Below are 13,826 nucleotides of genomic sequence, written 5' to 3' on the forward strand. Positions count from 1 at the left end.
CAGAGTACGAAGCTGTCGAGTAGTAGCAGTAAAATGCTACTTTACCACTTTCAGTACCACCACAGCTCTTCACTTTCGATCAAAGATGGATAAAAAAGAGAAACAAATTTTTTCGTACATTTTCCCTCTAAAAAAAATTTGAAAAATTTTCTAGCCCCCCCCCAAATTTTTTTCTGGATACGCCACTGAAGTCTAGTATATTCATTTTGAGCTTCAATACTCCAGGATCGATTTAACTTCACCCACGCTTTGTTTCTTTTATTTTTAATAGTTTTAATATGTTGATCAAACCACGGTGGAGTATTACTTAAATTTCTTATTTTTCGTAACGGAATGGTCTCTAAAAAACAATCAAACATGATTTTATAAAAACGAAAGACCATTTCATCGAAACTAATATTTAAAAACAAGATGTTCCAATTAATACCATCCAATAAGCGGAAGAGTTCAGAAAAATTACATTTTTTAAAGTTGAATTCATGCATATTCTTACAATGATAACTTACATTATTAATATTTAAGTTTAACGAAATAGATAATGCAGGATGATGTCGATCTTCATCAATGAGCTTCGTATCGGCGAGTAATGTAGTTCCATCAGAATTATTAAGGTCAGAAAAGTATACCAGGTCTAAAATTTTACCAAATCGGTTTTTGACATTGTTTAATTGATTTAGTCCGAATGAAGTCATTCCATCGATTAAAAGAACTTCGTTGTTGCTCGATGCATTGATGGCATGATAAGATTCATGTTCCGATGATATAGCCCATTCAAGATTTGGCAAATTAAAGTCGCCAATTACAAGAAGTTCATCTGCAGGTTCAATTTTTTCATTTATAGATTCTAAGCAATCAAAAAGTTTGTTGTAGACATCACTGGTAGAAGAAGGCGGTATATAGCAAGCAACCACATATAAATGACCAGACGAAGTTGATATTTTTACACAAATTATTTCGAGGTTGGAGTCCAAAAAATCATCGACGAGATTACAAAACAAATTATTGCGTACGGCTATTAACAAACCTCCTCCAACAGTAACTATATTGGGGTCATTATGACGATCACGACGAAAAATTTGAAAATTGGAATCAAATAATTCAGTGTCAGCAAAAGATGAATTCAGCCATGTTTCTGTTAGTATTAGAACATCATGGGGAATATTATTTACATTATTATAGACCTTGTTGGTCTTTGTCCGGAGGCCGTTTACATTCTGGTAGTAAATCAGTAGTTTTTGTAGCTGCTTTGGTTGAGGCGCATTGTCAATCGATTTTGAAAATGGTGAGAGTTATAATTGGATCGTCTATTTTGATACTCATGCATGACTATTCCATTCGGCCAAAACGAACTCGAGTTTAGAAGGTAGAAAACTGAGTCTGGAAGTTTAATTTTAAACGATGAATATTTAGAATAATTGCGATGGAGTATTTTTTCAACGGCTATAGAATTCAGTGTTCCAATCTTAGATTTAATATGACATTTCACATCAAGAGCATTTGTAGATGGAGTAAGTTTAGAAATAAAAAGGGTTTTGTGTCCTTCAACTATTTTTAAACCTGACTCAAACGGTGATACAAAGTTTCTGTCAGTTGTAGAAGCCGTAAGAGGAGATGTGTGGACTGGAGAAGTAATCATATTTATAGGATGCTGGTCAATCATTGTCGAAGGAGGATTAATTGTTGAGGTGGTGTTTGTGGCAGCTAAGCAAGATGATAAGGAATTACATTCATTTGATGTAACAAATTCCTTAGGAGCTTCTAGGTCAACAGGTTGCTCATGGTGAGGAGTATTTGTATTAGATTGAGTTGGTAACGAGAAAGTAGTAGTTGTTGATGTAGTATTTGCAAATACAGATGAAAAATTACATTGATTTGATGTTGAAAGTTCTTTAGAAGCATCAATATCGACAGATTGTTCTTGTCGTGTTGTATTATTATCAGACTCTTGGGATGAATTTATGACAATAGCTGTGGCAGGTTTTTTTGTCAAGTGACTGGTTTCAGAAATGTCGGTATCTATTTTGTCAAGTTTTCTTTTTAAGTGTGAAGAATCAGATGTAGATGGATTATTTACTATTAAATAATCAAGATTTTGTACTACATTTTGTAAAGATTGATGATTGGAGGTAATATCATCAATTTTCTTATTAAGTTGAAGCAATTGATTATGAAGATTGTCAAGATTTTGCTTGTTTTGTAGTACATCACGTACAATGTTCGTATATGCAAACGGGTCACAATCTTCACAAAAGAAATAAAAAGATTTTCTCTGTTCGAACAGCTTAATAGAGCTGAGAGGAGCATTAATACATTTTATGTGCAACAATTTGCGACAGCTTCCATGACAAATAATAGCGTCAATGAGGTAATCTGCGATATTATTACACAAAGCGCAAGCAGACATAATAATTTGTGTTATTTATAATTTTTTTGATAATTTGAATTTACGGCGATTTTTGATTTATAAATTAAAAATTGATATTACTTGCCAAAATGTTCGCTCTTAGTGTACTCCGTAATGTAATGTAATGTATTTAGTAGGTACACAAACCATAAATCAATGTATCGGTAATGTAGTTTAAGATGACATCAGACAAATAGCAGATGACAGATTACAGATGATCAGCAGAAAGTCCAAAAGGCAAACAAAAAAAAAATGCAGCACCAACAAAATTGTTATTGTAATTTATGTATGGCAATGAATACAAAAAGCATCATCTAGTAGGTAAGCAGTCTGCGGCAACAAATGTCCAATCATTCAGGTAAAGTTCGGTTGCAGTATGAAAGGTAAACAAAAAGTTTGGAATCAATGCAGTATCCACGAAGCTTCAAGTGCAGAACATATACAAAAATTTTCACTCACCGGGAGGGGGGAAACAGAAAATCTGTATGAGAAGCGGTGGCAAAATCCAATTGTAGCAGTTATGTTCTCTTTTTTTTTCAGCAGAGAATGCAAAGCAGTTATATAAAAACAACTTTATGTCACAGAAATTATGATGGAATTAAATTTTAATAATAAATTATCACTTTTAAGAATATCACTCCAATTTAAATTGATAGTTTATAAGAAAAGTTAGGTTTGTAAGCAAAACACCACAGTTTATAATAAATTATCAGGGTAGAAAATCAAAAGAAAAAAATAATAAATGCAGAGCGAAAATAGAACACTAGTGAACAGGTTGGAGATTACTCGGATTACAAAACCATTTTTTGTTTGCTTCAATTTCATAAAACAAATGATGGTAAAAGATTCTCTAGGTAATTTAAGGAAAAAAATATAAAGGAGTAAGGGACAATCTTCCATCGTTTTAGCGATATATGCAATCTGACTTCAACACACAAAAAAAATATTTTGAAAACAACGGCAACACCTAAAATATTTTAAGATACATTTTTAAAAAGCTAGAAGCTCATTCTTATCTCTCAAATTTAAATCCACTTAATTTAATGAAGAGTTTGTGAAAAAATGGTCCTCAAACCCAGAATTGAAAAAAAAATGTCATTACACTGAACCAAATCCTTGCGTAAATACAACGAAAAAATTCGTTGAGCCAACGAAAATTTAATTAATTTTCAGCCGATGAAAAATTTAATTGGCTCTACGAAATGGCTTTCATACCTTAATGAAGAACTTCATCAATTAACGAAAACTTTCGTATTTTAATGAAATTTTTCATAAAAATTTTTGATCGAGAATTAATGAATTTATACATCATTTTAAGAAATTTTTTCATCAATTAACCTAAAATTTAATTAACTCTTTCGTAAGCTAACGAAGTTTTTCGTATATTTTATGAATATTTTAATTAAATTACGAAAAAATACTCGTTAGCTAACGAAACTTTTCGTTGTATTAATTATTTTTTAGTAGATTATTCTTACATTCTTTTCGTAGAATTACGAATTTTTTCGTTAACCTACGAATTTTTTCATTCATTTTTCTTCCTATATTTAATTATACTTGTTAAATCATTGATTTAATAAAGCTTTTTATGGCCTTTAGTCCAAACAAAAAATTGGCGTTTGTCCCGTTGGAACTCACTTGGACTCATTAGTTGACTGACTTATCGTGAGACACCTTGTCAATACGCAAATATATTTAATATTCAGCTCAACTTACATAGATTTTTAAACAAAAACCTAATGTGAACTATATCCAGCAAGATTAAGTTTTTCATCATTAAAACAGAAATGCACCCAAGTCTACGTTTTTTTTTGTAAGGCAGGCAACGTTTTTTTTTCGTTAACTGACGTATTTTTTCATAAGCCGATGAAGAATTTTCATAAGACAATTATTTATTTTCATAAACTTATGAATATTTTCGTTAGTTAATGTTGAATTTCATAAGTTAATGAATTTTTTCGTTACTTAATTAAAACTTTGATAAAGTAAGCTAAAAATTCTTATTTTTATTCTTTAAAATGGGTATGAAATTTTTCGTTAAGTGATGAATCTTTTCATTAAATTGGATTTTTTGGCACTAGATAGGGAGAAAAAGTGTATGAAACGTTTTCATTAATTGATGAAGGTTTTCATATTACGAAAAATTACATATTTTCGTTGAGCCAACGAAAGTTTCGTTGGGCCAACGAAAATGTAGTGTATGAAACGATTTTCGTAATTTTACGAAATTTATTATTTTCAGTGTAAAAAAATTAAAAATCACTTTTTTCCAAACTTTTTGTAATAAAATATGAATTTATTTTTAAATAATTTTTATAAATATTATCCGTTGAATTCCGAAGTAGAAAAGGTAATATATATCACACTTAAAAAAAAAAAATTACTTTAATTTCAATGGTTTTTTTTGATAAAAACTGAATTTTTGCATTGAAATAATTAATGTTCTCAAAGACTTTGGTAATTAAGAACTTTAAATTTTTGCTATTTAACTTTCAACAGTAAGGGTTATTAAATGAATAAAAAATAATTTTATATTTAGATGTTGAACTTTAAAATAAAATAAGTTAATTTTATTCAAAACTTCTATTAAAAAAAGTTCTTCGAAAATGAAATACTTTTTAATTTTTTTCATAAACCGTAATACATATTGGCATTTCCTTTTATAATTTCAAATCATAATAAATGTGGCCAAAAATATTTGAAAATAAATGCATTTTATTTTACGAAAAGGTTATAAAAACGACATGTTAAAATTTTTCAATAATTTTTTTTTTTTTCAAAAATCTGAGTTCAGTTAGGTACCATTCTTTCGAAAGCCCTTAATTCAATTAATTAATTTTAATTTTACAAGTAGGACTAAGCTTCTAGCTTTTTAAAAATGTGTTGCCGTTGTGTTCAAATATTTTTCAATTATTAAGAAAATTGCATCTATCTCTTAAACGATGGAAGATTGTCATTCACTCTCATATATCTTTTTTCCTTGAATTTCCTAGACAATCTTTTGGCATCAATAAGTTTATGATATTTAAGAAAAATTTTTGAAAACAAATTTTTTTTGTTTACAAAAATCTTCAATTAAATTTTAATAATCAGAACGGTAACACCGGCAATTTTTAATCTATAGACTTTAAAGTATTTTTAATTACTGACGTTTGAAAAAAAAAAAGATCATCAAAATCTAAGCTGTTCGGCCGGGTTCCTTAATATTGCCAATTTTTGAGCTTTAGTTACTCCACTAAATAATGTCAAATGGGCTTGACTCTTTATTATTCTGAACATATCAGATATCAAAGGGAATTTCTGAATTTCTGCGAGTGAGAAGTATATTTAAATAAAATTTCAGAAAAATTCATTGATGTTTATTTTTATTTAATTTAAATTTTAGTTTTAAATATATAATTCAAAATTGATATTTTTTTATTTTTCTTAATTTAGGTTACTTAAATGTTTTGTACAAGAAATTTCGTTGGAATCGATAAATGGTTTACGAGAAATTCAGAAATCAGTTAAACGGCCTTATGGTAAATACTATGTTAACATAAAGAATTTGTTTCATTTCAAAAGTACGACTTTCGGTGTTATGTGCGTATTTTTTAATCAAAATCGTTAGAGCCGTTTTTGAGAAAAATGATCATTTAAAGTGTCTTCATGATAAATAAGGATTTCACGGACTAAAAAGTATACCCTAATACCCATTTTAAGATGCGAATTTATAAAGGAAAAAAGTCTTCATGATGAATTAGGACTTGACGGAGTAAAAACTAAAAAGTATAATAATTATACTCATATGTGAAGTACATTTAACTCTAATGCTTAAATTAAAATTAAATATCCCTTTTAGGCAAACCAACATATAAGTGGTTTAAACTATAGCTCGAGATAGGAACAGACAACATAATGGCCAATATGACACTGGTTTTTCTGCTCTATCTTTAAAATTTTGTAAACATCATATTTTTGCCTTTTACACTTTATGAACGTGTATATTTTAAAGTTGCTTATAAGTTATAACTCAACTTCACTTTTAATCTAGCGACTCGAGTGTACAAGGTTTCTCAATCTAAAGTGTTTTTCCATTTCATTTAAACAATTAATTTTTTAAACATTAAGGAAAATCAAATTGCATTTCCCTTAAAAAAAAAGTGATATTTATTCTTGATACAAAATATTATCTTTTATTAAGTGTTTGTCTAATCCACTTCGATCACTTAAAAGATTTGAAAAGTCAATCAAAAATATTAGTCTGTCTCAAGAATCTGAATTATGAAAAAAATAATAAATATTAAATTAACGTCCCTGCAGAGTGTGTCCTTTTAAATTGTCGATTTAATGACCATTTCCCTAAGCCATAACAGAGAGACTCCCTTAGCTTCAAATAAAAATATACTTCCAATACATAATAAGAAATACAATAAATGTCAATTCCAGAATTTATATTGCAAGGATATTTAAATTTTCACACAGCTTAGTATAGGTACCCTTACCCAACAGCAGTATCCAAGTATACAACAAAATCGTCTTCGGGATAAAGGAATATAAAGAAAGAGAAAAAAAAAAATACATAAATAAAAATAAATAAAACAGACTTGATAAGGAGATCTTTGGAACATGGTTATGATACACGAGAAAAAAAAAATAAAGAAAGAATAAATAAAACAGAAAACACAACAGAGTTTCTCATATTTTGTGTGTATTCAACCTCCCCTCAAGCCCCCAAAGTTCTTTCGGTCAGACCATACTTTTTATGAATTATTTAAGAACAGCACTCTCCCTATTATCATTTTTGTGTTTCCTGGGAAAACGGAAATTTGTGACCTCGATGCTGAAATTCCGGAGGCATCGCAGAGAAAATAAAGTATAAACCAAAGGCATTAAATTAAATTCTTTTTTTTTTTTGGTTGTGTATTGCTGTCCGGTAACGAGTAAGGACATTTTTATGCTTTCTTCGTTAAATATTTATCTTTGTGTATATATGAGAATAGGAGATGATGTGTATATTGACCCCAATCAGCTTAAAGGGCATATAACTTCTCAAAGGTAATTGGATATTTTGATACTTTAAAATATTTATTTAATTTTTTTGTATCAGTTTTTTAACCTTTCAAAAAAATTTTTGTTTTTGTTTAAAGTCAACATTCGTTTTTAACTATGGCAATTTAACTATCGTGTTTCTTTACCCCAGGTTAAATAAACTTGTATTGGAAATCCTCACACAATGTTGAAGCACACAATATGTTTGCAGTTAATTTGTAATTTCGTGTCTTGTTTCTTGTAAATCTTCTGTATCGAAATTGTTTCCGTCTATTGTGGCATCCTCTACACGTTTTTCGAAAATGACCATGGGAGTATTTTGATGCATAGCCAACACAATACTTGTGAACAAATTAAGTACCTACTTATCTTTAACAGGATGTCCTTTAGCAGAGCGAAACAAATAAAAAGTGTCCTTTGGGGAAATGATGAGTCGATCTAAATATAATAGGAATGAAGTAATCAATTTTAAGTAGAAATGTTTGGTAGAAGAGTGTTGGTTAGGGTGTCCTTTATTTTGATCACGGTTGAATTTTGATGAGTATACGGACTCAAAGGGAAACCGACGAAGTTACGAATAATAGAGATACGGGCGACAGATTTACGAGCTTCAAAGTTACGCGAAACCGAAGTTATGAAAAACTAGAGTTACGAATTCTAAAGTTATGTTAAGCTATGACATGTGATTTTTGGGTTGGCAACAGTTGCGAGGAAATACAAATACAAACAAGAGATTAACATTTTTCTCATTGGTCAGAACTAAATGAGTTAAGCGAAAATGGGTGTTATTTAATCTTGTAAAATTTTGATTGGATAGGTTTAGATATACAAAGTGGGTATTACAAAATACGCTATGAATAATTATATTAATTAATAAAAAAAAAAAATAAAAAAATACGTAGGTGCAATATTAGTTGGACAAATAAGAAGTTAATTTCAATTATGTCCCCCAAACTTACATAAGTATACTTATGTTTTTTTTTCTATTTCAACGTTTTTGCGATCTTCTCACAAAAACAAAACCATAACACCCATTTTCGCTTAACTCATTTAGTTCTGACCAATGAGAAAAATGTTAATCTCTTGTTTGTATTTGTATTTCCTCGCAATTGTTGCCAACCCAAAAATCACATGTCATAGCTTAACATAACTTTAGAATTCGTAACTCTAGTTTTTCGTAACTTCGGTTTCGCGTTACTTTGACGGCCGTAACTCTGTCGCGCGTAACTCTGTTATTCGTAACTCCTTTACCATTTCGGACTCAAAAGTTTCTTAATAAATTTAATAGGTAATCATTTTTATCAAAAAAAAAAAATCGACTTCCATGAATCAAAACTGGGTTATATGGTTTTTTTCCTTGTTTATATAGCCAAAACCGAACGAAATTAAAATGGGACCACACTGCAGGGGCCAGCTTTCCAACACAAAAAGAATTATCAAAATTTGTTCACTCAGTATAAAGCTATGAGGTAACAAACATAAAAAAAAAAAAAGTACAGATGAATTGAATACCTCCTCCTATTTGGAAGTCGGTAAAAAAATACATATTCTTAATGTTTCAATTCTCTATCATTCTTTTTAGCCATGCAAATAAATTTTGAATATTTCCATACAAAACATGGCTAAATTACAGGTAGTTTTGAAAGGTTTTACTTAAATATTCGGTAAAACTGTAAAAATAGATAGAAAATTTTTAAGCTAAAATAAAAGAAATGCACGATAAATGTAGGTACTCAAAATTTTCCAAAAAATTGTTTAGCCAATAAAAAATAACCGTCAATTTATATGAAAACAACGAAATTGACAATGTTTTAAACTGTGATTGTTTCCTTTTAGTGCTTGATTTTGATTTTTCTATAAACTTTTACACTTTTACCGCATTTTTTAAGTTAAAAGCAACAAAACAATCTGTAATTTATCGATATTAAGACATTTGAAACTTTGTGAATTTTTTAAAAATTTATTTAGAAAATTTTATTTTAAATTTAGCCTTGTTCAAAATAAGGGACACCCTAGCTAACAGGTATAGTTTTTATTAGTTCACTCGAGCGTCGCTACAATGTTTATTAATGGCTTTTATCTTTTTTGGCTGAGAGGAAACCTTTGACCGATCAGAGCAGAGGTCTGAGCAGAATATATTCAGAGCTACAAATTTAAAAAACAAAGAGCTCTAAAGTTAGCCTATCAGCAGTATATTTTGTGTGAACCTATGAATTTTTAAAAATGAGTCTGAATCATTAGATTTTTGTACCTACTCACGATATTTGAGTTATTTCCGTTTTTTTTTTTTGTATTAATATCAAATTTCTAGAGGGAATTAATTTTTTCGGTAAACCAAAATTATACTTTTTTAATACTTAAATTTTAATATTCTAAATTCAAATCCGAAGTCAACAAAAATCTATGACGTCACGTTTTTGAGACATAAGAAATTCAAAAAGAATTTTTCGGATTTGAATTAAGAATATTAAAATCTATTAGAAAAGTATATTTTGGATTACCGAAAAAATTAATTCTCAGTTTTATTGAACATTGTTCTCTCATATTTACTTAAAAAAAATTGTTGGCACTCATAAAACCCCAAAATATTCAATTTTGTATAAAACACAAATAGAAGAGATGTCAAAATTGTGCAAATTTAAAAAATTAATCAATGAAATAGCGTCTAAAAGTTTGTTTCAATAATTTAGAACTTTTTGGACTTTGTTTTCAACATTTTTGATTTTTTTTATGAAATATGAATCTATGAATTCGAAATCTAAAATCCAACACCTTTTTTACATGAATTTAGCAATGTTTTTAGCTTACCTTTAAATTATTTTGAAAAATAAAATTCTATTTAAAGGCTTATTCTGGTCGCCATTTTTGAGCCTCCATTTTGAATAAAAAAAAGTTGGCACTTTTTTCGTATTTTTTGTAATATCCTTCAGAGTACCTACCAAATTTCATGACATTTCGTCATGAAATGGCCCTGCAAATGAATTTTGACGCCAAAAAGCACCAAAGACACCACTGTGCGGCGTCAATTTGTTGCCAACAAGGTTTTTGCCACAAGAATCAAAATATACTTTTCTAGGAGTTTTTTGGGTGCTGAATACGATTCTGAAGACAAAAAAGTTTGATTGGCCTTCGTTTTTTGAAATATTACCATTAGAAAATGTCAAAAAACGTAATTTTGGCTGTTTTCGAGGTTATGTTTTTATGTGGAGTAATTCATTATAAATAAATTTGTAACGTTGCCTATAAGAGCTAGTTTTATTCTCTCAAAAAATGTTTAAATCTTTCCGATATCTCTTTTATTGCAAGAGATATTTAAAATTTAAGTAGCGGTCTTTGAATCAGAAACAACGCACTGGCCAACCAAATTAAACTTTTTTTGCCACAAGAATCAAAATATACTTTTCTAAAGGTTTTTGGGTTGCTGAACTCGAATCCACAATCAGAAAAATTCTATTAGCCTTCGTTCTTGAAATATTACCGTTATAAAATGCAAGAAAAGATTTTTTTTTATAACGGTTATATTTCAAGAACGGAAACTTATAGAATTTTTCCGATTGCGGATTTGAGTTCAGCAACTCAAAAACCTTCAGAAAAGTATATTTTGGTTCTTGTGGCAAAAATTCTGTGACCAGTGAGTTATACTTTAGATTAAGTTTAGTTTCTCTTTGGCTTATTAAATGAAACCTAAGATATCTCGAGCAATAAAAGAGATATCGGGAAAATTTAAACAGTTTTTGAAAGAAGAATATATGTTGTTATAATAACCGTTACAAATTTGTTTAGGTATAATGAATTACCCCACATAAAAACAGAATCTCGAAAACAGCCAAAATGACGTTTTTTAGCATTTTATAACGGTAATATTTAAAAAACGGAGGCCAATCAAATTTTTCTGACTTCAGATTCAGATTCAGCACCCCAAAAACTACTAGAAAAGTATATTTTGGTTCTTGTGGAAAAAAAAAGTTAAATTTTGTTGACCAGTATAATTATTATCTAAAATTGACTGAAAACGTCGAGATATTCACATTAGGGGGGTCCTTAACTCATAACTAATGAAGACATCGTCTTCTAATTAATAAAAAAAAATTTCAGATTTTTATCAGTTTTTTGTTCATATTGTGCACAATTATACTACAAATTATCCTTAATAATATTGCACTCTAAGATATTATTAAAAATATATTCTTGAACCACACAAAAATCGAAAAGGAAATCCATTTTTTTAGTACCTACCTATTAAGTTTATAACACTTTTCATAGATTTCTCAAAAACAGCTAAACTAATTTTTTGAAAACTTCTTCTGATTCTTTTTACAAAAGTAGGTACGTACTCTTTGTTACATTCTAAGTTTTAAGTTTATAAGTTTTAAGCAATATTTGTAGCTTTAATTAAATCGAATAAATATCACTTTTTCCTCCACTAAAATGTTGTCTTCAAGACATTACCTACACAATTTTTAGCTGTGATTAAAAACTAACGCTCTTTAAATCAATAAAAGTGAGCACCACGCAATTTAAAATTTTATTAAATAAAATATATTCTTGTAAATATAAGTTCCAATTCCTCGAATACTCCCACGTTAAACACAAATTGATGCTTTTCTATAATAATAATTTTCTTTCAAATGAAACCTTCTTTTAATTGAAAAACCTTTTCTCATTATTCCATCCTTCCTTCAGTTTCGTGTCAAAATCGATATTAATTTATAAAACTTATTATGTGAAAGAGGTTAACTTTTGCTCAAGTTCAAATAACCCTCAACTTGTATAATTATTATAGATCTTTTAAAGTTCTTTGAAAATATGCCCTCTCAAATAAAAGGTTAAGAATCCAATTTGTGTCAATACAATATTATATACCAAAAACCCTTCACTTAATTAATTTTAAATAACCACTTAACCCTTATGTCTGTCTACCTGCCATGTTTTATTTTAATCGTTGTCATCCTTTATATTATGTTGGTCTTTCTTCGTTCTTTTTCATTCTCTCATTCTATTGTAATGGGTTTTGCTCTCTCTTTTTTGTGTTGAAAAAAGGTCTCTATCAAATTGAAATAACTTTTTCTTATTCTTGGTCTTCGAAAAACCACTTCAACCATACTTGAACATTTACCACCTTTTTTGAGTTGTACCTCGCTCTCCTTAAACGTCTTTTCTTTGTTAACACCCTTCCAAGCAATTTGCCATTTCAGGAATAGGATTTTTCAGGCCCAGAAAGAATGAAGAACCAAAGGAAGCAGGTTGCCCATTTAGATTGAAAGGAAATAAGACTTAATGACAAAAGGAAGTAGAAACATATTTTATTTGATGGTTATCTTTTGTGGTAAAGGTAAGGTCTTTTAAGTTTTGAAATTATAATTTTTCGTAGACATTTTTAAATCATGATAAGATATCAAAATGTTGAAATATAATTCAGAAAACAAGATTTCTTTTAGAGAAACTTATGAATTTTGTCTTTGGAACTTTCTCCAAAAGTGATATTATTTCAGCTTAGAGAGCATCTAAACTTCTTCTTTTTTAATACAGAACATTAAATTTAAATCGAATTGTAGGTATTAGAAATCTAATGCCCTGAGAAAGTACCTATATAAATATTTGTTCGCCAAAAAATGCATTTGGTAACCTTTTTTTTTTTGATAAAATAAAAAAGTAAACATTTTGAATTTGTATTCATTTGAATTCGTTTTGTATTTTTTCGAAATAAAATGTATGAATTACTGACAAAATTTTATCAACAATAAGATTTCACTTCACGCAGTTTTCAAAAAATATAAAGTAGATAAAATAATATCACCATTATTATGTTAATGATCAATAAAATCATTGTCAGTAATATTTTGTTACATTTAAGGCTAGGCGCACACATGCGATTTTCAGTCGTTGCAACTAAAAAATCGCAGTCGCAACATAAAATTACCGTGCATACACTTGCGACTAAAAAATCGCGCGACTATTTTTTATTGCAAGAAAAAACATTATGTTTGGTCGAAAAAAAGTTGACCGTTTTTCGATAAAGGTCAACTCAAGATCAAAAAAACCAGGAGATACTCACTGTTCAAATCTAATGGTCAAATGCCCGCAAAGAAAACAATCACGAAATCCGTTCGTAATAGAAAATTTCATACAAATGGTATTTACGATCGGATTGTATGATAAGGTGAATTCATGAAACGGTGTAAGCTCTGATAAAAGTGGTAAAGTGATAAATGGGTCAAAATTTGTTAAGGGTTTAACAGCTTGTTTACCAGATTAAAAATAGATTTTCTGCAATGTGTAATACACATTGTGTATGTTTGTATCATATTTTACGCCCCACGAGTACCATTATTTCACCAAGAAATATAGTACTGGGTAAATTTCTGAGGGTCTTTTCCTAATTTTTTATGAA

The sequence above is a fragment of the Episyrphus balteatus genome, chromosome 3 (genome assembly GCF_945859705.1).
Source record: "Episyrphus balteatus chromosome 3, idEpiBalt1.1, whole genome shotgun sequence".
NCBI lineage: Eukaryota > Metazoa > Arthropoda > Insecta > Diptera > Syrphidae > Episyrphus > Episyrphus balteatus.